Source organism: Pelobates fuscus, chromosome 7, assembly GCF_036172605.1.
Source record: "Pelobates fuscus isolate aPelFus1 chromosome 7, aPelFus1.pri, whole genome shotgun sequence".
In the NCBI taxonomy this organism is placed as follows: domain Eukaryota; kingdom Metazoa; phylum Chordata; class Amphibia; order Anura; family Pelobatidae; genus Pelobates; species Pelobates fuscus.
Genome location: NC_086323.1, coordinates 146,674,306 through 146,697,195, shown reverse-complemented (window position 1 = coordinate 146,697,195; position 22,890 = coordinate 146,674,306). Strand labels below are relative to the sequence as shown.

The window sequence follows — 22,890 nt, the reverse complement described above, 5'->3', positions numbered from 1 at the left end:
TTAATGTGCTTCTCAGCACAGTACTCTCATCACAATCACAACTTCTGCATGAATGGGTTTTACTCAACCATAGAAACACTAGGAAGACTATATACTCATTTTGAATTGTCATTTTTATGAAGGACAAAATATTAGGACTTTCGAGCGTAAAATATCTAGCGGAGCTGGGTATTTACCACCCTTTTACATAGAAGAGTTAAGAAATTAAAATTTCAGAGGGAACAGCACATTCTATTAACTAAGTGAAAGTTAAGTATTTTTTTTATTTTTTTTTCATTTCCATTAGTTATACATGTTCATGGGCTATTAGCAGGGAATCATGGGAAAAGTACACCACGGCATACTGGTAGGAGCACATATTACTCTAAACTTGCAGAGATGTTATGTGTAGGACTTACACCCCAGCCTCCATTTTATTCCGTGCAACAAAAATGACCACATGGTGCATGGTATGGCTTGGAAATGAGGTTGTAGTTGTGAGTGGTCGCAAAGTGAGGTAGAAGGTGGGAGTGCTCAGTAAGTAAGGTAGTTGGGAGTGTTCAGTAAGTGAGGTAGAAGTTGCAAGTGGTCACAAAGTGAGGTAGTAGGTGGGAGTGCTCAGTAAGGTAGGTAGTAGGTAGAAGTGGTCAGTAAATGAAGTAGTAGGTAAGAGTGGTCAGTAAGTGAGGTAATAGGTAGAAGTGGTCACTAAGTGAGGTAATAGGTATACATAGCCAGTAAACAAGGTAGTAGGTAGAAGTGCTCAGTAAGTGAGGAAATAGGTAGAAGTGCTCAGTAAATGAGGTAGTAAGTGAGAGTGGTTACTACGTGAGGTAGTAGGTATAAATGGTCAGTACGTGAGGTAGTAGGTGGGAGTGCTCAGTAAGTGAGGTAGTAGGTTAAAGTTCTCAGTAAGTGATGTAGAAGGTAGAAGTGGTCAGTAAGTGAGGTAGTAGGTGGGAGTGCTCAGTACGTGAGATAGTAGGTAGTGCAAATTTCATAACACTTCTGTTTGACTATAAATGTTAAAACAAATCAGGAATAATCTATGTTACTTGCTGTCTGTGTTGGTGAACAGACTGTTGGATGAGAAGACATTAAGAAGGAGGCCTGAAGCCTGGGGCCTAGATGACTTCCCTTTTGGATGAGATCTGGAAAAATGTTTTGAGAAATAGAGATCAGTTAAAAAGGGAATTGTTGCTCATTACAATTACCCAGGGTTGTGCTCTATATATATATATATATATATTGTTGGGGCTGTATATGTCTACATAATTATACATAATTTATTTAGAAACTATTTTACCAGGAAGGATACATTTCCATCTCATTTTAGATTTATCTTATTTTCAAGTATGTCCTAATATAACTATATATATATATATACTCGAGTATAAGTCGAGTTTTTCAGCACATTTTTTGTGGGTGGAGCCTGGGCCAGCGCCGATGTCCCTGGTTTTTACCCCTTCAGCAACATGTAATGGGGGGTTGGAGGGAGAGGGGCACTGCAGGGTCCTGCAGTGCCAGGAAAACTGTTATGTTTTCCTGGCACTGGAGAGTCCCTTTAATTTGTGTTATATATTGTTTATCTCTGTGTAATTACCTCTAAATTAATGGTCACTAAGTCTTTATACTTTTGCTGTACACCGACTTTACCCCCTTATAAACACTTAACTAGTAAGTACTAGGGTGCAGAAAATGAAGAAAGGATGCATTTACTCAAACAAAAAGGTAAATTAAATTAAAAGTATTTTTTCACCATATAAAAGTATTCTTTGGTCATGTCATTTCATTCTCTTCAAGCCAATCTGTCGTGTGGTGTATTTTTACATTTTCTTTAAAAATCTTTAAAGCATCCTCCAAGGAAAACGGGAACAGTGTGAAATATGTCCGGTTCTACCTCCATCAATGATATCATCTTTCTACATCATCTGGAAGCTTAGTTTACTAAATGTCATGTCAATGTTGTGTATTCATAATAGCACAAAAAGGGATAAATGAAAGATCTGCGAGAAAAGTGGGATTTTTTCACAGATATTCTTAAGCAGAAGCTAACACATCATGTGAGAAGATGGCTTCCCATCAGCCAACGCTCTGGCAGGTAAGACCTGGGGTATGCTAGGCTCCTGTTCTCACCTTCCCCATTTCAAAAGGAGAGGCAGAAGCTCCAACAGGAGCATCTGTTAGCTCTCCTGAACTATGCCCCACACTGCAGAGCTAACTCATTTGCTGAGAGTGTTAGCCAATCATTCTCAGCCAACGAGCTAAGCCATGAACTGCAGGGCATAGCTCAGATATAGAGCTGTCTCTCTATCTGAACAAGTAGAGGTAGGGACGAGAATACCTCTTTTGACTTAGACATATTTCTAACATGCAGTCAAACGTGACACTCAACAAATCCCTAGCCAGTTCAGGTATTTCAAGTGTTCCAGCTCAAGCACACCTGATGCAACTAATCAAGTCCTTGATTAGTTGAATCAGGTGTGCTTGAGACAACACCTGTTTTGTATATTTGTGCTGTTGTGAGGGATTCTATTCAAGGGGATGGAAAATGGTGATACTGCATTTTCAGTTAAATTTGGGGAAACCACTTGAAGCATTTGTTGTGTTAAGCTATTTCAATTGCTTTTGTTTAATTTGTCCATTGTAAACAGCTGAAAGTCTGTAAATCTTGACAATAAACCTGATTTTCAATGCAGGTTGAACATTTCTGATCACAACTGTATATGCAATGCCGTCACCTTGGGATGTATGGTCTCTGAAGCTGAACCTGTGGACCCCGGGAACCTTTGGTGTCTTGAATGCGCATGGTTTTATGTGTCCTGACACAACCATTAACAAAACCACTTTAAACTTTTTTATTATTTTTTTATTTATATTAATGTGAAATTCCATTACTCAATACATTATATTTGTATAAATTAAACCCTATAAAAAGTCAGAATTGCCAACATTCAGAAGAGAAAACGTTTGCATACAATTCTAGAAGCCCGACTGTATTATAAGCCACAGCACAGCAATACCTGGGTGCATTGGAGAATTAAATACACATAAAATGCAAATTCATTTGCATACGAAGAAACAACTATACAATATCATTTATTTTAATGTGACACCAACCTTTATTCTGTGTTACTGCCAAAAAAACACATTCATTAGGTGCAACACCAATCTGCAACATGTAAGTAAATCACATTCATTTCGGAAAATTTCATGGGTCACTGGGGATAACTAAAAAGGCAATTATATAAAGCTGATGCAGTTTTAGGAAACAAATGACATTTTCTTCTTTTCGTTACTAAGTAATTTTTGCTTTTATTGAGAGATTTTTCCTACTAGTAATAATGTAAGTATAAAGCCCTTATAATGGATTGCGCTCCATGTATTATTTGGGGAGGCACAGGTGAGGCTTGAACTATATTAGAGTTGGCGTTCTACTCTCTTTTCTTATTATTACACTTTATTAACTAAATAACACATTAGGGACATCATTACTTCTGTACATGAATGAGTAGATTGTGCCCAGATATAATTCTTTAATCACATACCATTTTGTTCCATTCATACTCTCTCCAGGTCTGACTAGTTTGAGCCCATATTCATGTGACATAAAGAATAACTACTTGTGCGTGAAAGCCTCTCAATGCTTTCCTATGCGATAGCATTGGATTGGCTGAGATTATCAGTTCTGGTGATCTCAGCCAAGACGGTGGATTGCGGGCAGAGCTGGGATAAAGGTAAGTTTTCTACTTATTTAAGGGGGGCAAGGGGAAGGGGCCGGCATTTAAATAGTGTTCCTTTAACTCTCTAATAAACAGAAGGAAAAATAATGCAGTGAATTATTCAAATCTATGATATTTTTGTAGTGGTTGTGTTGCGAGAAGTCTATTGATGCTAGCTTCCATTTTTCTTTGTTTTTTTTTCAAATCAAGTTGCCTCCTGCCATATATGGCTCGTGCAATAATCCAGTTACAATACCTCTGGATAATCAAGTGAGATTACATATGCACGATATAAAAACGCAGATTCCATTTAGTGTCCTGTATGATATCACTAGGGTTTAGTCACTAAGTCACTGAAGTGTAATACATTTCAATAAAATAATTGATAAACTTAAGTTAAAATAGTTGATTTGGAAGAAAAAAACTCAACTATGGACAAAGATTGGCCATTTAATCTTACATTTTACAACTGGTTTGAGAGCTGTTTGAGAGTCCCACTCAATTACCTCCTCATTCCCTTTACATTTTACCAGTAGTTGCAACTCTCTATTAACTTGCTTTAGCCATGACTTCCAAATTCTCCCTGCCACCTCTTGTCTCCAATCCCCATTATATTGGTTAGATTGTAAGCTATCTAGCTAAGCACTTTGTATAGAAGAGCTTCAATGGCTAGATCCCAACATACAGGTAGGGCCATCTCTACCTTTTGTATTTGTCTGTGTATATTGTACGTTTTCCCCTATTTGTACAGCACTACGGAATATGTTGGTACTTTGAAAATGCCAGTAATACATAAAAATAAAACTGTTTTCTTAACTAACCACAATTTAGTTTTTAGTGAATAAACCCCTTGTGTCTACCTCATAGTTAGAAAGCTGAATTGCAACACTAAAATTAGGTACTTTGTTTCCGTAAAAAACATGCATTGCACAGGGGACAATGCTTTGGCAATACCTGTAGCAGAGCCGCAGGGCTGATCAGCTTATCACAATGTTTAGCCAGCATTCAGAAGCTTGCGAAGTACATTATTACTAGTAACAGCTCATGAAAAATACAGTGAAAAACTGCTAGTAGCAGAAACACTTAACTTCCTTGTTAGCAGTCTCTCTCATGTGGCACTTTAACACCAGAAAGTTGTTTATTATGTTCCGTGCCAGGCAAAACTGATTAAATGGGGCTCTTAAGAATCAAAGCGTTATAAATTCATGGAAATACGGCTCGCAATAAATTCTGCGGAATTAAAAGCTTAGAGGAGTTCTATTAAGGTTTGAGGGTGTTTGCATTGTTAATACTGATCTGCTGAGATGATTTTCTTGTAAAACAAGACCAACCAACACGGTGCATACAACAGCATAGGAATTATGCATAAACGGAAAAAAAAAAAAAAAGACTACAAATAAAAAAAAATGACACGCATTTACGAAATACTATTTGTTACCTTACACATGTAAATTAGTTGTTTCGCAAACGAAAAAAACCAAAAAAAAACAGACTGAAAACAGATTGTCCCTTAGGGTAAGAATTTTAGGCAAATGTTCCAAATTGAGATTAGGTTTTTATGCTGTTGTAGTTTATTTTAAATGCATTCATTTATCACGTAAATGTAACCAAGTGTTATGGAAATAACTACAGAGACAGAGCAAAAACAATAAGAAAATTGTCATCTGTGAAAATGGCAATTATTGCACATTTAATCGCATGCTGAAAGGAAATTTGTAAGCTTCTGTGACTTTGCCTAAAGCTCATTTTGGGAAGCTATTGGGTTGAACCTTGCAGATCTTAAGGGGTTTCTCCATTATTATTATTATTATTATTATTATTATTATTATTATATATAAAGCGCCAACAAATTTCACAGTGTTGTCCAACCACCATGTCCACATCAGTAAATTGAAGAGGTCATGGTGGGAGGGGCATGTATGTGCTTTTGCTTGAAACACTGCACATACGGATATATTTTAATTGTGTGCTGGGGGCAAGTTGAACCCCCAGTACACGTGACATTGGCAGCACAGAAATCTGTTCAACGATGCCTAATATAAATACTATGCATCCTTAACATCTGCCATCAGCGCACATTGCATGCTGCCGACAGACGTTAAAATGTCCCCCTTGCAGGCAGAGCACTCTATGTAGGTGTTCCCTCCCATCTCTCTCCATTGTCAGCAGGTTTTTTTATACCCTCCCTCCCTCCACCTTTACACACTCCCCTGCTAACCTGTAGTGCGTGAATGCGCTCTGAGCTGGCAATTGGCCCAGTTAGAGGATACTCTATTAGAAGTCTGTGATTGGACTTTTCCAGGCCCCACTAATGTCAGGAGGAGGCACAGAACAGCTTCCCCCAGTGCTATTTTCCAGGTGAGTAAAACCATTTCCCCCCCAAGGATTTAGAGCAATCGGAGCAGGGGAACCTCCTCCTTAGTGCCCAGTAGGACATTTTACACAGAAATAGTCCCCCCACTCCAAAGGGTTAAAATAACCCTCTTAAAGTAATACTCAGGTGGATGAAATATCAATGTTTAGATTCTGCTCTGGTAATACCTCATAACTTTGGGATGTAGCAAACTAGTGCAGGAAGGAGCAGGCTAAAAAGGGTATGATAGTGATGCCTTGTGCTTCAATGGTTATAGGTTGTGGCCGGCAATCCAAACAAAGGATGCCTGTCAGCCTAACATGCTTGTTAGGCAATATTTCCAGTCAACCAGGGCAGAAGTGCCCTGCACTGACTATGTATTTAATGATGGGTTTTGCTCTGCTCTTGTAGAGGGTTTCCATGAGTTTACCCAAACGCTGGATAAAAATGAAAGAGTGAAATGAAAAGTGAAAAAATGGGACCGAGAGACAGTGATCTCAAATTGGGTCTTTCTCAATGAATCTTGGACAGATGGGATGTATAACTGTTTTGTAATATTGTTGGTTGCTCTCTATGATCAATTTCTACTGAAGGCACCCCGACTGACTGAATCCGTTAATGAGATTTTTATAATTCCTTTAATACCAGTGTGGTGGGTCTGATAATCTCAGTGTTCTATTGTGTTTTACATTTAAAAAAAAAGAGAGTAAAACTAGCAACTTCCTCTTGAAATAGCTACCAAAAAAAATATATCACTCAATCTATTGATCTGTGGGGCTGCCAGTGTCGAGCAATTGTATATGCCAGTTGTTGTCGGTAAAGTAAGAATTAGTTGCTTTCACAACGTAAACAGGTAAACTACCATAACGGTCGTCACGGGGTTGGTTGCTCAAGGCATGGGGTTGGTTCTTAAAATCTAGACACAAGAAGTTATAAATATCAAGGGAACACCAAGAATCCACCTAGATTTTTTTTACTACAAATTCATAGACCCCTTCCAGGGTACGCCAAGATTAAAACCCAGTAGGGTTTTGAAAAATTCTACCATTCCACTGCTGGTTAAAAAAAGACATTTGTGTAGTGACACACATTGAATTGAAAAGCTGTATGGCCCGTCGCTGATCACTTGTACTGTTCGGAGACGATATTTAATACATGGATTTCCTTATGACAAACTCTTAACAGGTCATTTCATAAAGTCATCCCAAATGACCACATTCATTTATGCAAAGCTTTTTTTTTTCATTTAATTAACTCAAAATGTTTTAATCGATATATTTCTTCTAGGACCTTAGGTTTTAAAAACGACATATTTCTCCTTTTCGGGCATTTAACAAGTTCAGCACGAATAGCCAAGATGTATAGATTTATCTTGCTAAAAGTGCAAATTTTCTAATAAAAATGCTACTTCACATCAACAGATTATAATGACATGGTGATTTAAAGTTTTGCTGCAAATTAGAACATCACCTTTCTTCTAACCCCACTGATACTCCTTTTAAAAGGATGTAAGCACAGTTTTAAACAGAACTATTAAAGTTTTATAACCTCACAATCAGCATTATCAGGGAATTACATTTCAAAAACATAAGGGTTGGGTTTTGTAATGGCAAGCTGAAATGTTCTCCTTATGTTATTATCATATGCACATCTATCTCTGTGCATATTACAGACACCAAACATTTAAAGGGTCCCTTTTTTGTTAAACAAAACTACAAATATGGAGGACAAAAGTCTGCGTAAAAGAAGAATCCAAAGAAAAACCGTGCCCCTTTTAAGAGAAATCAGTACTTTTAGAAAGGTCTTAGCTTGTCTGATTGACAGCTGGGTGGGTGCTCACCCTCTCTCACTTTGAGAGCTCGTTCCAAGCAATCGCAGGCCTATCGCAGAGAAGCATGGCATTTAATGTTACTCTTTGAGAATCATCGTTGGGGCAGCTTGGCGAGCATGTTCAGTAAGATATCAGTGCTTTCTATGAGAAGTTTTGGATTGGCCAAGAGATCCTCACTAGTGATGATCTCCAGGAGGTAAAGCCGAGCTGTGACGAGCAAACCCTTCATCACAGTATTGGGGGTAGTAAATAAAGCTATTTATTTATAAAACAAGAGTGCCCTTTTAATTCTTTGGCAAATCAGAAAGAAGAGGACATGTCGGAGGGAGGAGCATGTCAGTCTTGCACATCTGGTCCTGAGAGACATGGAAGTGATTTTTGGGGGTGAGGCTTGCTGACATTAAAACTGCGTTAGCTCAAAGAGCGTATTTACCACGCTGACACATGCAGTTTTCCAGTCTGTCAACCACGCACCCAAACATGCAAAAAATAAGAACTTGCAAGGGTTGTTTCTAGGATGTTTGTGAGTGGGTTAAATGTTGCACGCATGATGGGTTTTGGATATATTATCTGGTGTCCCCCAAGGAGGTTGGAAACATAAAGAGTAGCCCCAGGTGGCAGGTGAGGGGGTCATAAATTGGGATTGTACACAAGCTGAGAACTGGCTGGCATACATGCAAAAGCACCTGCAGCAATACCTCCTAGTGGTCTACTCAGAAATTAGGGGGTTAAAAAGGTGTAAGAATTTAAAAACCCGCCTGGGTGTTGGCAAGCAGAAATCAGATGTTCTTTATATTTATATATATATATATATATATATATCAGTATTAAAAATGTTTTACCCATTCTAAATTATTACCATCATTTATCTAAGTATAAAGTTCAGCGCGGAACAATGGAGAAAGCAAAGCAATAAATGTCAATTAATAGAACGACACAAAGGATCTAACAGTAAAGGGGAGAATTTCCACACCCCGACTGATATTTGACATTTCTAAAGACTTGTTTTACATTTCTCTTCTGTGACCCAGTAGTGGTTAACCAAGAGAGCAAAGGTGCTTTACCGTGATGTAATATGTAAAAAAAAAGGCACAATGTGTGATAAACCTACCGATCAGAGCATGTGTTTCCTTTTCCTTGGTGGACACCTCATCTAAGGTTCAGAAAGTCTAACATGTTGCATCCCACGTGGATACGCAGCTTATGTATAAATCCTCCCCTCAAGCACAAAAATGGGAAATGCAATGTAAACAGGCCACGAGTGAAATTTCAAGAACTCAGGGCAAAAACTGTCGAACAGCAGCACAAAAACATAGGGCACAACTTAAACATACAGATAGACAGACAGACGGACAGACAGACAGACAGACAGACAGACGGACGGACGGACAGACAGACAGACAGACAGAGAGATAGATAGACATATAGATGAACAAATGCAGACAGACAGACAGATCAACAGAGGGGCAGATGGATAGTAATGGATAAGAAGGCAATTTTATAATAACAGTAACAATTCACCTTCAGGCACCTCTGATAAAGAGGATAATTATAAAAAAACAGAAATATGAAAAGGGAATTTATTCTCAGAGTCAGAAACATAGTTTTGCCACTCATAACGTTTAACAAACATGGATTTGCGTGGCGTGCAAATTCATTATTATCTATAGAAGCTTTGTTTTGGTACCAGGCAGCAGGAACTGAACCAGTACCTATAAAGCCCTTTGGTCTTTTTGTTTGCAGTTGTGCTACTATAATGAATGGGATTTTTTTTTATGCTTTGAAATGTGTTGCACTGTTACACCAGGTCACCGCATTCCATTCAGGGGTTAAAGATATGTTTTATTCTAGAGATAACACATTTAAAATCAATTAACCACGTTATGTTTTTACAAGGTCAAAACGAACACTGACATCATACAGCACTGCCTGTGACTGGCTGACACCTCTATCACTGTTGCCATGGTTTTTAAAGAGCCATTAAATTTTTTTATTTTTTTTTAAGAGTGATTATAAGGCAAACAGATGAACATCAGTTTAGTAGTGACACTAGTGTAACAAGAGTGGTGTGACACGCAACTGTTTTTTCAGCACACTTCTTTTTGATAACTCGTTAGCACCTTAGGGTCATTAAAACGGTGCGCTAGAGATTTCGGGAAATAAAATATATCATGTTGTAATAAAGAAATGTTCATTGTAATTAACCAGCTGACAGTGCTCTGCTTCACAAAATATCATCTGAAATATTTTACAATTTTGCAATTGCAAAGAGTGTTTGGTTCATAACTTTTGTGTCCCGGTACAGGGTTCCAAGAGGAACACTGTGCTATATTTATAAGGGTAAGACCCAGGGCTCGAGTCCTGCAGGAACGCGTGGGAACGGCGTTCCTGCACTTTTTCCACAGCAGGAACGCCGTTCCCATTACTAGTCCTGCAGGACCCAGGGCTGGCACAAGCGGCTGCCAGAGCAGGGGGGAGCACAAATCAGAATCCCCTGCCTCTGACTAGTGACTCGGATTTTTAAACTCACCTCTCCCCCTGCAGTCAGTGGAGTCATCCTGCCACTCCTGATGATGTCAGTAGGAGGGGGCGTGACTTTCTCTGCTCTTCTCACAGGACCGCTGGGGAGCAGAGGAAGTCACGCCCCCTCCTCCTGACATCATCAGGAGAGGCCGGCTTACTCCACTGACTGCAGGCTGCAGGCTCCACATCCTGTCCCAGCCCTCCTGGCCCAAGGTAAGCCTCAGGGAGGGGGGAAGGCACTTTAGTTTTTTGTTTTTTTTTAATCCCTTCCCTCAGTCTCTGTCCCCCTATTTAAGGCCCTGTCCCCCCTCCTCAGTTCCTGCCCCCTTTCCCCAGTCCCTGTCCCCCTCCTCAAGCCCTATCCCCTTACTCAGTCCCTGTCCCCCTCCTCAGGCCTGTCCCTTTCCAGAGTCCCTGTCCCCTTCCTCAGGCCTGTCCCTTTCCCGAGTCCCTGTCCCCCTATTTAAGGCCCTGTCCCGTTACTCAGTCCCTGTCTCCCTCCTCAAGTCCTGTCCCCTTACTCAGTGCCTGTCTCCCTCCTCAGTCCCTTCCCCCTTCCTCAGTCCCTGCCCCCCTCCTCAAGCCCTGTCCCCTTACTCAGTCCCTGCCCCCCTCCTCAGTCCCTGCCCCCCTCCTCAGTCCCTGCCCCCCTCCTCAGTCCCTGCCCCCCTCCTCAAGCCCTGTCTCCCTCCTCAAGCCCTGACTCCCTCCTCAGTCCCTGTCCCTTTCCTCAAGCCCTGTCTCCCTCCTCAAGCCCTGTCTCCCTCCTCAAGCCCTGTCCCCTTACCCAGTACCTGTCTCCCTCCTCAGTCCCTGTCTCCCTCCTCAGTCCCTGTCTCCCTCCTCAGTCCCTGTCTCCCTCCTCAGTCCCTGTCTCCCTCCTCAGTCCCTGTCTCCCTCCTCAGTCCCTGTCTCCCTCCTCAGTCCCTGTCTCCCTCCTCAGTCCCTGTCTCCCTCCTCAGTCCCTGTCTCCCTCCTCAGTCCCTGTCTCCCTCCTCAGTCCCTGTCTCCCTCCTCAGTCCCTGTCTTCTTACTCAGCCCCTGCTCCCCTCCTCAGCCCCTGCTCCCCTCCTCAGCCCCTGCTCCCCTCCTCAGCCTCTGTCCCCCTCCTCAGCCCATGGCCCCTTCCTCAGCCCTGCCACCTTCCTCAGCCCATGGCCCCTTCCTCAACCCATGTCCCCCCCCCTCCTCCTAAGCTCCTGTCCCTTTTCCACAGCACTGTCACCTTACTTAGCCCCTGTCCCCCTCCTTAGCCCCTGTCCCCCTCCTTAGCCCCTGTCCCCCTCCTTAGCCCCTGCCCCCCTTCCTCAGCCCCTGCCCCCCTACCTCAGCCCCTGCCCCCCTACCTCAGCCCCTGCCCCCCTTCCTCAGCCCCTGCCCCCCTTCCTCAGCCCCTGCCCCCCTTCCTCAGCCCCTGCCCCCCTTCCTCAGCCCCTGCCCCCCTTCCTCAGCCCCTGCCCCCTTCCTCAGCCCCTCAGTTCCTGCCCCCCTTCCTCAGCCCCTCAGTTCCTGTCCCCCTCCTCAGCCCCTCAGTTCCTGTCCCCCTCCTCAGCCCCTCAGTTCCTGTCCCTTTCCTCAGCCCCTCAGTCCCTGTCCCTTTCCTCTGTCCCTTTCCTCAGTCCCTGTCCCTTTCCTCTGTCCCTTTCCTCAGTCCCTGTCCCTTTCCTCAGTCCCTGTCCCTTTCCTCAGTCCCTGTCCCTTTCCTCAGTCCCTGTCCCTTTCCTCAGTCCCTGTCCCTTTCCTCAGTCCCTGTCCCTTTCCTCAGTCCCTGTCCCTTTCCTCAGTCCCTGTCCCTTACCTCAGCCCATGTCCCCTTCCCCAGCCCATGCCCCCCCCCCCCACCAATCTCCTGTCCCTCTTCCTCAGCTCCTGTCCCCCTCCTCAGCCCCGTGCCCTTACTCAGCCCCTGCATACAAGCGTATCTTTTTTGGGGGGGAGGGGGTGAGGGGGGGAGGGAGCGGGGAGTGGATCTTGGGTGAGTTCCTGCACTTTTTGACCCAGGACTTGACCCCTGGTAGAACCGGAACATTTTCGGGTCAAAGTATTGCAACTGTTGCAAGTGTTACTTAAACGAATGCTCATGTTGATTGTTAGCTTTGTGTATATGGCAAATGGGTTCTAAGGTCTGTCCATATTGAAACTCAGACTCAAATTACTTATTTGTTCTGTAAGATAACTCACATCCCAAGGATTGTTCGCATATTTTATTGTATTCGACTTTGCTACTTCAATTGGATGTTTATTTCATGCTACAATTATACTATTATATTTTACTATCTTTTCTCTAGTATTTTATCACATTACCCCTTGGTATTCCATTATAGGTAGATACCTCCCAAAAATTTAAATGGACAAAGAGGAACACTTCCGTTTTAGGGATGTGAGTTTGGTTATGGCCATGGTATAGGATATTCAGAGAAATTTTAGGTGACTTACTAGTAACAGTTTATACAACTAAAAGGTAATTTAGAATAAGGAAAATGTATCTAATGTACACAGACTGATTCTAAACACATGTATTGCAGTTTAACCCCTTAAGGACCAAACTTCTGGAATAAAAGGGAATCATGACATGTCAGACATGTCATGTGTCCTTAAGGGGTTAAATACACTTTGCTATGAGTATTATTGTTGTGGAGTTCTGGTAGACACAACAATATAGGGCTCTAGAAAAATGGGACATTAGGATAGAAAAAATTGGCAGAAGGATTTGGGTCCAAAGTATGGACTGTCCCCCGAAATAGGGACAATTGGGAGATATTTAGGTATATTTTTTTTTTTACTTTTTTTTAGCAATACTGTATATACCATATACTTGTTCAACATCTATTTTCTCTTCCAAGAAAGGCCATATCATTATTCCAATGCCATGCAACATTTTAGGTGTCCTTTTTTGAATTTTCACCAATAATGCACGGCCCATTGAATCCAAAGTCTCCACAACAGGACACATAACGTTAAGATCTGCTAACGTAATGTATACTGTATACTTTTTTTCTGTTGTTTATATGGACAAAATATTATATGGTAAGACATTCAACTTCAATATATTAAAATGCAAGTGATGGCAATATAAACTGTATTTCAACTTTTTATGTTGCCAGAAGAAACCATTGCTTGGATGCCAAAATAGTGTTGATATTATGGTTTCTGTGCCTCTTGTGCCTTAGTGGATTGTGGATGTCATATGTAGGCTAATATTTGTTTTCAAGTAACATATCCGGAATTATTCAGTATTAGTCATTTTATTATTTGGAGTCAGGAAAAAACTACAGTATGTTTCCTAATTCTCCTTTTCTCTCATTGAGATAAACTTCCCAAGTCGTTCACTACAACCTGGTAAGTGACATAACTTCTTTTAACAAAAGCAAATTTAACATCAAACAGATGGTCCTACTTGTGCCACAGACTTTTAGAGGCATAAGCCATCATGGTTTGATATATTTTCCTTTAAATGTTTTAACGTTTGTGAGGCTGGTGAGGTAGCTCAGTTGGCAAATTCCCTCACTACAAAGCCTGTTCAAAAATGCAAGGTCGCAGGTTCAAATCCTGGCAGGGTCAACACAGCCCTTTATCCTTCCAAGGTTGATAAAATGAGTACCAACTGGGTAATAATTACAATTCAGCTGCTGATTTGGTTAACTCTGAGAGCATGTGCTCTGAGTCCCACTGGGAGAAACATTACTAACAAAAGTGTAGTCTATTAAAGCCCAAGTTTGAAAAGTTAGGCTAAAGTAGCCATGTTGGAAAATGTATCCAAAATAGCTATTTCAGTTCACAAGTGAATAACCCTGTTAGTGTAACGATAACATAACTGTGATAACTGTGGCCACAGTTTTGGCTTAGTCCAAATCACCTGGGAGTTTGGGGGAACTCTGGCCCACTCATCTACAATTTTATTTTCCTGTTAAGTGGTGACACAATGCACAGCTGTGCTCTATGGTTAAGATCTCTGTCTCTTCAGGTTCCCTGTCTTTTCCAGTTCCCTTTAGACATCAGCTCATACAGCATACAACATCATATACTTAAATTCACTGCAAAATCTTGAGCAGGGAGATCTATGTTCAGTTAGAACCACCAAGGACCCAGAATTCTATAAATCTGTCTTTAGTACAGACGGAGAGGACGGAGCAATTTAGAAGCATTGAGCCCCCACCACCTTGTTGCGACACTGCTTATCCATAATTATAATACATCAGGATAAGTGAGGATGATGGAAAGGATGATCATGTCACTTTAAGGAAAGCAACATAAATCTGTTTGTTTTCCTCTAATGTGTAAACTAAAAAACAGAGATTATGAGAGGGAAGTCGAAAATGCCACATTTCGCAACAAAATCTTGATCTGTGTTTTGATGTTTACACTATCTCTGCTAACAAAAGAGGAAGAGAGATTGTTTCCTAACAGTATTGTAGTAATGGTTGGGAGGCATAGAGTTGTAAAACTGCGATACTTAAAACAGTTCACCTCAAACGAAAACCATAGAGTGGAACATGCAAGATTGTATTTACCTTCTACAAGTGGTTGCTTCGGCAAAGCAATCTTCAGATACAACCACCCAGAAAGGTCAATTTCCTTACCCTGGAGACAAAAAGAGAACAGAACATGATTAAACGTGGAGTGAATACATACGAATTGCCAGTGTTTTCATTGGCACCATATTGGGCATGAGCAAATATAAATAAAAAAAAAAGACGAATCCAATTGTTTTTAATGGTGAATGATTTTCAGAGTTAATAAAAACAATTAAATCACAAAAATACTGTTTATCAGTACCAGCCAGCACTCGTCTCCTCAATTCACAAGAATAACATCGCCTTTGGATAGGAGGGAACATGAGACAGCTTTGGATCAGGCAAAAGAAAAAACTTGTATGGCCTGTGAAGTTATTTTGGTGACTATGACATGATGAGCAATGATCTAGCGATTAGAATCACAGCACATAATAAAAAAACAAATTTTTGTTTGATTTAAAAAATCCATTCATGCAGCAAACAGCGAAACAGTGGAGGATTTATGAATATACGTTTAAACGTTTTAGTCTGCCCTTTAGTCTGCTAAGTATCTACCCCCCCAAAAAAAAGCAAAAAAAAAACCCAAAAACTTTCATGAATATAATTTTACACCATGGTACCCATAAAGGGTGGCTTTTACCCCTTTACTTACTTAAGAATTATTATATGATTGCATTTTTATTTTGTTTTTTTATTATACTGAGCCATTCTTTGAGAATAGGAATGTATGCACATCCAAATCAATAGGAGCCACTTGACTCCAGCTACTTCCATTCACTTGTGCTCACATCTATATGTTTGAAGGAGTGGGAATAACGGCTGTACTTGCACATGTGGGAGTGACATCCCTTGATTTTTTTGTAATTGTCTTAATTATGGGTCAATTTTGAGACATATTTCATCCACCACCGTAGCCACCTACAGCTTATTCTCGTAATTAGGGCTAGGAAGTTGTTCCTGAAATATAACCTTAAATCATTGCTTTTTTTAATGTGGGTTTTTTTTTCAGCACCCTAGCTCCACCCAATCCTTCTCAATGACATAGGAGATGCCCACCTCATAGCATAGCTCCTGGTAATGAAGGAGGTTGGTTTGAAGTATGTTAGCAGGATGAGCGACTCAATCCGTACAGATACTTTAATAGTTTAAAGGGGCATCTAGCTTGCATCCATTGATGGCTCCCATCTTTGTAGTTTTCTGGGGGGATGGGGGGTTTGCATCGTGGTGCTTAGCAAACTTGATCATCAAAAATGTACTGATAAGTAAAACAATTTGAATCTTTAATCTATTCGTTTAGCATAATGCAAAGATAGAATGTATGTCCTAATGTTATTTTTTACGACATATTAGGCTTTAGGGATGAACATATGGTATGGAATAAGGCTAGCTTAGTCAATATATGGAGAAGGGGCCATAAAATGTACCCTTGGGCTGAAGCTCCTAGTCTTCTTGCCACCGAACAATGCTTTTGCTCTTGACTTGAGTTTACATTGAAATCAGAGTTGCCTTATCTCCCAGAGTCAAGATCACTTTAACGAACAGGGGACATTACATACAAATCTAAAAAGTTTTTCAAAATGGCAGCCAGCACCTGTTACAGTTCAAACGGCAAAAGTAATTATACAAAGAGTTGATTGCATACATTTTTTGTGGGATATTTGACAAAAATCACACACATCATCAGAGTTTACTGGAATTACTATGCTTTAAACCCTCACAAGTAGGAATGTGAATGTCACTCTTTAAACATTTAGGGGGGAAAGGGAATCATTTATTTAATACATGTCACTTTGAACAAAACAACTTTTAGCTCTATTATTGTCTCTGTAATTATCAAAATAAACCAGTGAAGCACATCTACATAGACAGGAAGAGATGTGTTATCTGGTGCTGCACCCTGAGTGTTCCTATTATGCAAAACAGCTTGTTGCTCTGCAGAAGATATCAGATATTAAGATCCAAAACAAAATTATATGAAAAATAAAATAGCTGCGTAGTTACAAAGAAAGCGAAAGATTGTCCACATACGTCCTGAGAATTAGAAGTGAATTTCAAATCTTAGGTCAAAATATCTAACTGTTAAATTCCTTTTAAAATCACTATGCCTTCCAAACAGTTTATTCTAGGGCACCTGTAATGCAAAATAATACGAGAACTTAGAGACAATAAAATTATGGTACATCTATATATTGTTCAACCAGACTGCTCCAAAATGTATAGATGAGTGTACAACTACAGCATATATCTTTAACTAAAACATAAATGCAAAGTGCATGGATGCATGATAATCTTCCGAAATGTACGTATACTACAACATATAAAGTAACAAATTTTTTATAACATTTTTCTTTTTTTTTTAAATCAATATATTTGCTTTTCATTCTGCTAGCACAATCTATAGATATCTTAAAATTTACCTACCGTATATAACCATAAATAACAGATCCAATTTAACTTAGACAAAGTTTAACTTAGACAAGAGTGATACGGGAATTTATTTGCTAAAACAGTAATTGCAAAGAATAATTCACAAGTAACTTTTTAGGTCAAAATAAAGGAGTTAGAAAAATAAGCAGGTAAATTATTCCAATGTGTCAATTTTGCCCAGAAATGTGTAATTTACTATTCTACAAATTTCCAGGTTTAGTTTAGAGACCATACAGTAACTAAAGGTACGCATAATATGGTTACTGGTACATAAGAAAAAAAAAACATGAGTACATGAGTACAAATGTACTTGAAAAAATATCCAATAATATATATGAAGCAGGTGATGCTCAACAGAATAAGTTAGGAGATAAACAATCAAGAACTCTGTTCTCGTATTCTGCTTTTAACCCTGAGTTGTGGTTATTTTATCTTACTTTTCAAAAATGTAGCCCTTTTATATATATATATATATATATATATATATATATATATATATATATATATATTAAAAAAAGAAACAACACAGACAATGTTTAATAAAAAAAATCCCCAAAGTGCATTTTTTTAAATTACATATAGATTATGCTTAATTAAATATTATTTTTATTTTAAATTTCATTACAATAGTAAAGTAAACTCTCTAATTCCACAGCACATTTCACAAACGTTCTTCTCATACATTAACGGAATATTTCTCAATAATTTTTTTGTGTAGCCAGACAGTTAAGAAATACAACTGCCAATTAATTTTAAGAATGATTCAATTTTCAGCATTTTCCCAAAGACAGCATTTTGTGGTGACTGCCTACAGAACTTCACATAAAAACGTAACCACAGAACATGGTTTAATAGCTCCCAGACTACCCTCTTTAACATTTGGTATAGTGCTATTTTTAAAATTTTCACTTTTAATGGCCAAGCATCAGAGGAAGACAGTAGGTGTGAAACCATCAGCACCCACTAGAATTATGTCAAGCGCATTACTTTTGGTTTCCTCAAGCTATGGGTTAGAAGTCAGGTCCATATGAACGAGGGGTGCGTACCAACAAGCCCATCTGGCGATGTCATCACTCACTGGGATAAAGTCGTAGACATTAACTAGCTTTGTTTCCAGTTTCATGCCTTCTGAGCTGCTTCTCCTTGGCCAAAATCACGATGGTTCCAGCATGTGTGCAGGTCTGCCATGCTGGAGTACCAAGGCTTCTGCCACAACGTTGGTTTGCCTTCCTATCCTGCTTTGCACTTATGACTATACTATTAAACATTTAAAGATGTTGTGGTGCCAAACTAAGAAACATTCCATCACATGTCAGTCCTTGATAGCAAAGCAGTCAGTTATTCTGTTCTTGCCTGTTCTAGAGTATGATACAGCATGGTCCTGATTATTTACCCAGCCTGGCCAAAAACGATAGCGGTATATACATTGTCTACCCTGACTTTTTTGTGACCGATATCTAGCTGCATCCTTGTCTAATACCAACTGTCTAACGTCACATCTGTCTGCTGTCCCAAACATTCCATTTTGTCTACTTCCCTGTGTCTAATCTTACGGTGATGTAAGACGCAGTGTGTTGGCCATGGGTAAATTCCCAGACGATGGTAGCTGTTAAACCTGAAGTGACATTTCTCTCTCTCACCCCAATAAACTCTGTAGATGCATTTACTTGAGGGAAGGTGGGGCAGCAGAAAGAACAATAACAACCACTTACCTGCACAGAACTTCGCAATGAATACATCGCTCCTTCAGTTGTTATAGGACTGCAATTTACATAATTGGCTGGCAGGGGATGATGGGAAATGCAGTCAAACAACGCCTGGATGAACCCGGCGTGGAACCCTAAAACTAGTTCAATTTGTGGGAAGGGCAAACATTAACCTAGAACACCCCATTAGATTGCATGAAACATCCAATTTCATGTGCAGAATCTGACGAACAGACGGAGTATGTTAAATTCAGAACAATATGCTTTCTTTTTTTTCTGATTTCCACTAGCGGTGAGATGTTATTATGAAAATGTCCTAGAAACTGATTTATGTTTATCTTTTGTGCAGCTTCAATTTTCTGCATGTTTAGCAGACAAACCTGTGGTTTCTGCTTTGCAATGCAGATCTGATCCCTTACTAGATACAGAATACTACCGGGCCGTGTTAAATTTTAATTTAAAAAACAAAAGTGCTGAAACCGGCTACCTAAAATTAAGTTATATATTTGTGCTCTTTTTTTTTTCATATCCATATTGCAGGTAGTGAAGAAGTATGTTGTATTATTTGCAGTTTTTAGCCTACGATATTTATTGTAATATCTTACTGATTTATTTCTGAACTGGAACAATACGTATACATTTCCCTTATGTTCTTTCAGAAAACGGATTGCAAGCTCTTCAGCATATATCAATCTACCATCTGTAAAACAACATGTATTGATATATGTATATTCTAAGACGTATTTAAATATAAATAATGGATTTTGAGAGGAGAACAAGAAGAAAGGAATGAACACTTGATCCTGACACTGACCCACTTAAGTCAAATAAAATCCCTTTGCTCCCAGAGGCCTCAGATATGTGCTGTACTCCTGGTCCCTTCTTAAGGGAGAGGATAAACAGGTTTTAGACAATGCAAAGGCCAATTACACTACCATTGCATGACTGTGACCTGGATTTAAACATTATTTAGGGACTGTGGTTTTCTAATACCTACTTCCTAAATAGATAGCCACGATAGCTATACAATTCATTCATTAGGTAAAGTGATCTATAAATGTATACATATGCATGCATAATAGTGTGTGTTCAGCACTGTCACTTATGGGGTCTGTGTTTTTTGCAAAGGAGGAAGAGAGATAACACAGTACCAAAGCAGGGAATATTAAAGATTCAAAATTACCACAGTATCACCTACTAATATTATTTACATATGCAGACAGATGCCATAGACATCTATGGTGCATCATGCAAGACAATGCTTGCCCCCATCAGTCATCTAATGTGCTAGTTGACAGGAAATGGAAAGATGTAGGTGTATGGCTGAATATACACACACGCACACGCACACACACACGCACACACGCACACATCTATATATCCTGATATTTATCCTGATGAAAGTCCATATTAGACGGGCCAAACTGCAATTCAGCCACATCAGGGCACTAGGGGGAAATAGAGAAAAAAAAGGGGATGTAATGAAGAAGAGGTTGTTGTTTTTGTTTTTCATTAGGATTAAATAGGCAGATTAGTTTGCCATGAGTTTGCCAAGAGGTCTGCTGAATCATGTGAGCTGTATCTCAAGTGGTAGAAAAACCAGACAACAGCTACTGAGATTCAATAGAACAATGTAGATCCCGGCACACCTGGTGGTTTCGTCAGCAGGCAGCTTTATTGTAAAGTGCAGAACAAAAACAACATTTCGGCTCCTTGTCAAAGACTTGACGAAGGCTCCAAGGAGCCAAAACGTTGTTGGTGCAAGTAGCTGGTCTTGCCTAGGGCGCAAAATAGTATTGTACCGGTCTTGGGTCACAAGGCTAATCACTGCCATTTTGCAACAACCTAGAATCCCTATTTACAGTTTGACAGTTTTTTTTTTTTTTGATTAAGAGTTTTGAGAAAAAACGAAATACTTTGCATGGGTCATGAGAACCACTCTTTAGTGAAGACTTAGAACAGAATACCGAAATAGTGACCACCATTCTCTTGTGCTAGTGATGAATCCAGTGATGAGAATTATGTTCCCCGCACCATTGCAGGCATTTACCTCTGGCCCTGGAGCTAATTGATTATGAGTATAACGAACAAGAGGAATTAGAAGAGGAGCACGTGTAGGGGACAGGCAGCACTCCAGTACTTTCTACGGGAGCTATCATGCACTTGCCTCCTGCATCTTATTCCCCATCTACAAGTATGTGTCTATCTGCTATAGAATATAAGACAGTTGTGACATCAGCTGCACCTGATACCACTGACACAAGTAGCTCACCCACTGTCAATGTTACCACCAACATCAACATTACAACCACCAATACCACCACCAGCATCAACATCACCAGTACCACCACCAAAATTTCCAATTCTAAGTTCACTAATCAACCAATTCCGAGTATACAGGCAGTGACAGTTTTCAGTGTCCTCAATACAAAAGAAATCTGCCAAAGTGATTCAGAAGAACCACATTTTTTCCTCCTGAAAAAAAGTCAAAAGTGATAGTGACAGTAAATAGGATACTGTTATCAAATTGCTGACTTTCCTTTAGTCTTTATAGGATTAATTGTTAATGAACAATTGCTGCTAACTGAAAAGTTTATGCACAAAAACAAATAGCAGAAAGGATTATCTAAACAACAAAACAAAAAAAACAAAAAAAAAAAACATTCACTCTCTCCAAATAGCTCAGCAAGAATGCAGTCATCTCATATTCCATATGTATTGGTTTAAAGGTGATATCTTATCATTCTGAACCATGAAATAATAATTTGTCTATCACCAACATTTACTTCCCTTCTACAATTGTTTACCACAATGAAAAAAAATCTGGATTTAAAAAAAAAAAAAAAACGAATATATTTGTATTACTGTTTTCACTGATCGCATTCTTGTTTTTGATATATTCTACATTTGCAACCTCGATCACACATTCTTTTGTTGTTTCAATGCTTGTTAGCTTTGTCAAAACTAATGATTTTTTTTTTTTTTTTTTTATATTTAAGTGGTCTGTATTTTTTTTAATCTTGTTTGTAGGAAACCTTAATACCTAAAGCCGGAATGAGATTCATTAGGCGTTTTAAAGGGACACTCTAAGCACATGAACTGCTACAGCTTATTTAAGTGGTAATATGAGGTTCTCTAGTTTCGGTTAATTTGGTGGTGCCATTGGATTAACGGTATTCACCATGCCAGATTTAGCATATAATGAGAAAACAAAACGTTCTCATTATCAAGTCCAAAGTAGAGAAGAAGAGCAGACATTGTGTGCCAAGGCCTGCTCTGTTTTTGTCAAACCACTTAAATACAGTTTGTCAACAATCTGTACATCTGTACCCATAGCTTGCATGCACCATAACCACTTGAATAAGCTGCTGTGTCTATGTTGCTTGGAGATTCCCTTTAAGTATGAACACATATGTTACTGCTTATTATTAGCTGATAAGCTCTTTCTGTACCCCAAACCCCAACATAATATCAAACTGAAACTTCTCTCCACACAAATACTCTTAGCACATCTTAAGGAGACACTATATGAACAGACGAAAACACCTTACTTTATAATCAGAAACATGTATTTAGATTCCACTAACACAGCATTGTTTAATTATATGCTTGATTTAGACATCTAAGCCTGATGGCTCGCTCAAAAGCAATCAATAAGCATACATCTAACTAATTATAACAGAATAAAAATTGAGATTTTGAAGGTTTTGCTACACTTGATAAAACAAGAGTACTCTAAATCTGAAAGAAATGTGGTATATCTGAGAGGATATTTCATATTATAAAGGAGGGCGCAACAATTAGTCCGTACTTTGTAAAGGCTTTTTTAATTTTT

At 39.5% G+C, this 22,890-nt stretch overlaps 1 protein-coding gene across 2 annotated transcripts in view; it reads right to left on the bottom strand.

The window, feature by feature from the left end:
* Window positions 1-22,890, bottom strand: part of FOXP1 (forkhead box P1) — a 691,275-nt gene that overhangs the window by 352,342 nt on the left and 316,043 nt on the right. For both annotated transcript variants that reach the window (XM_063426766.1, XM_063426763.1), the window contains one exon: window positions 14,920-14,989. The gene's annotated coding sequence lies outside the window, so the exon portion shown is untranslated. The remainder of the gene's footprint in view (window positions 1-14,919; window positions 14,990-22,890) is intronic.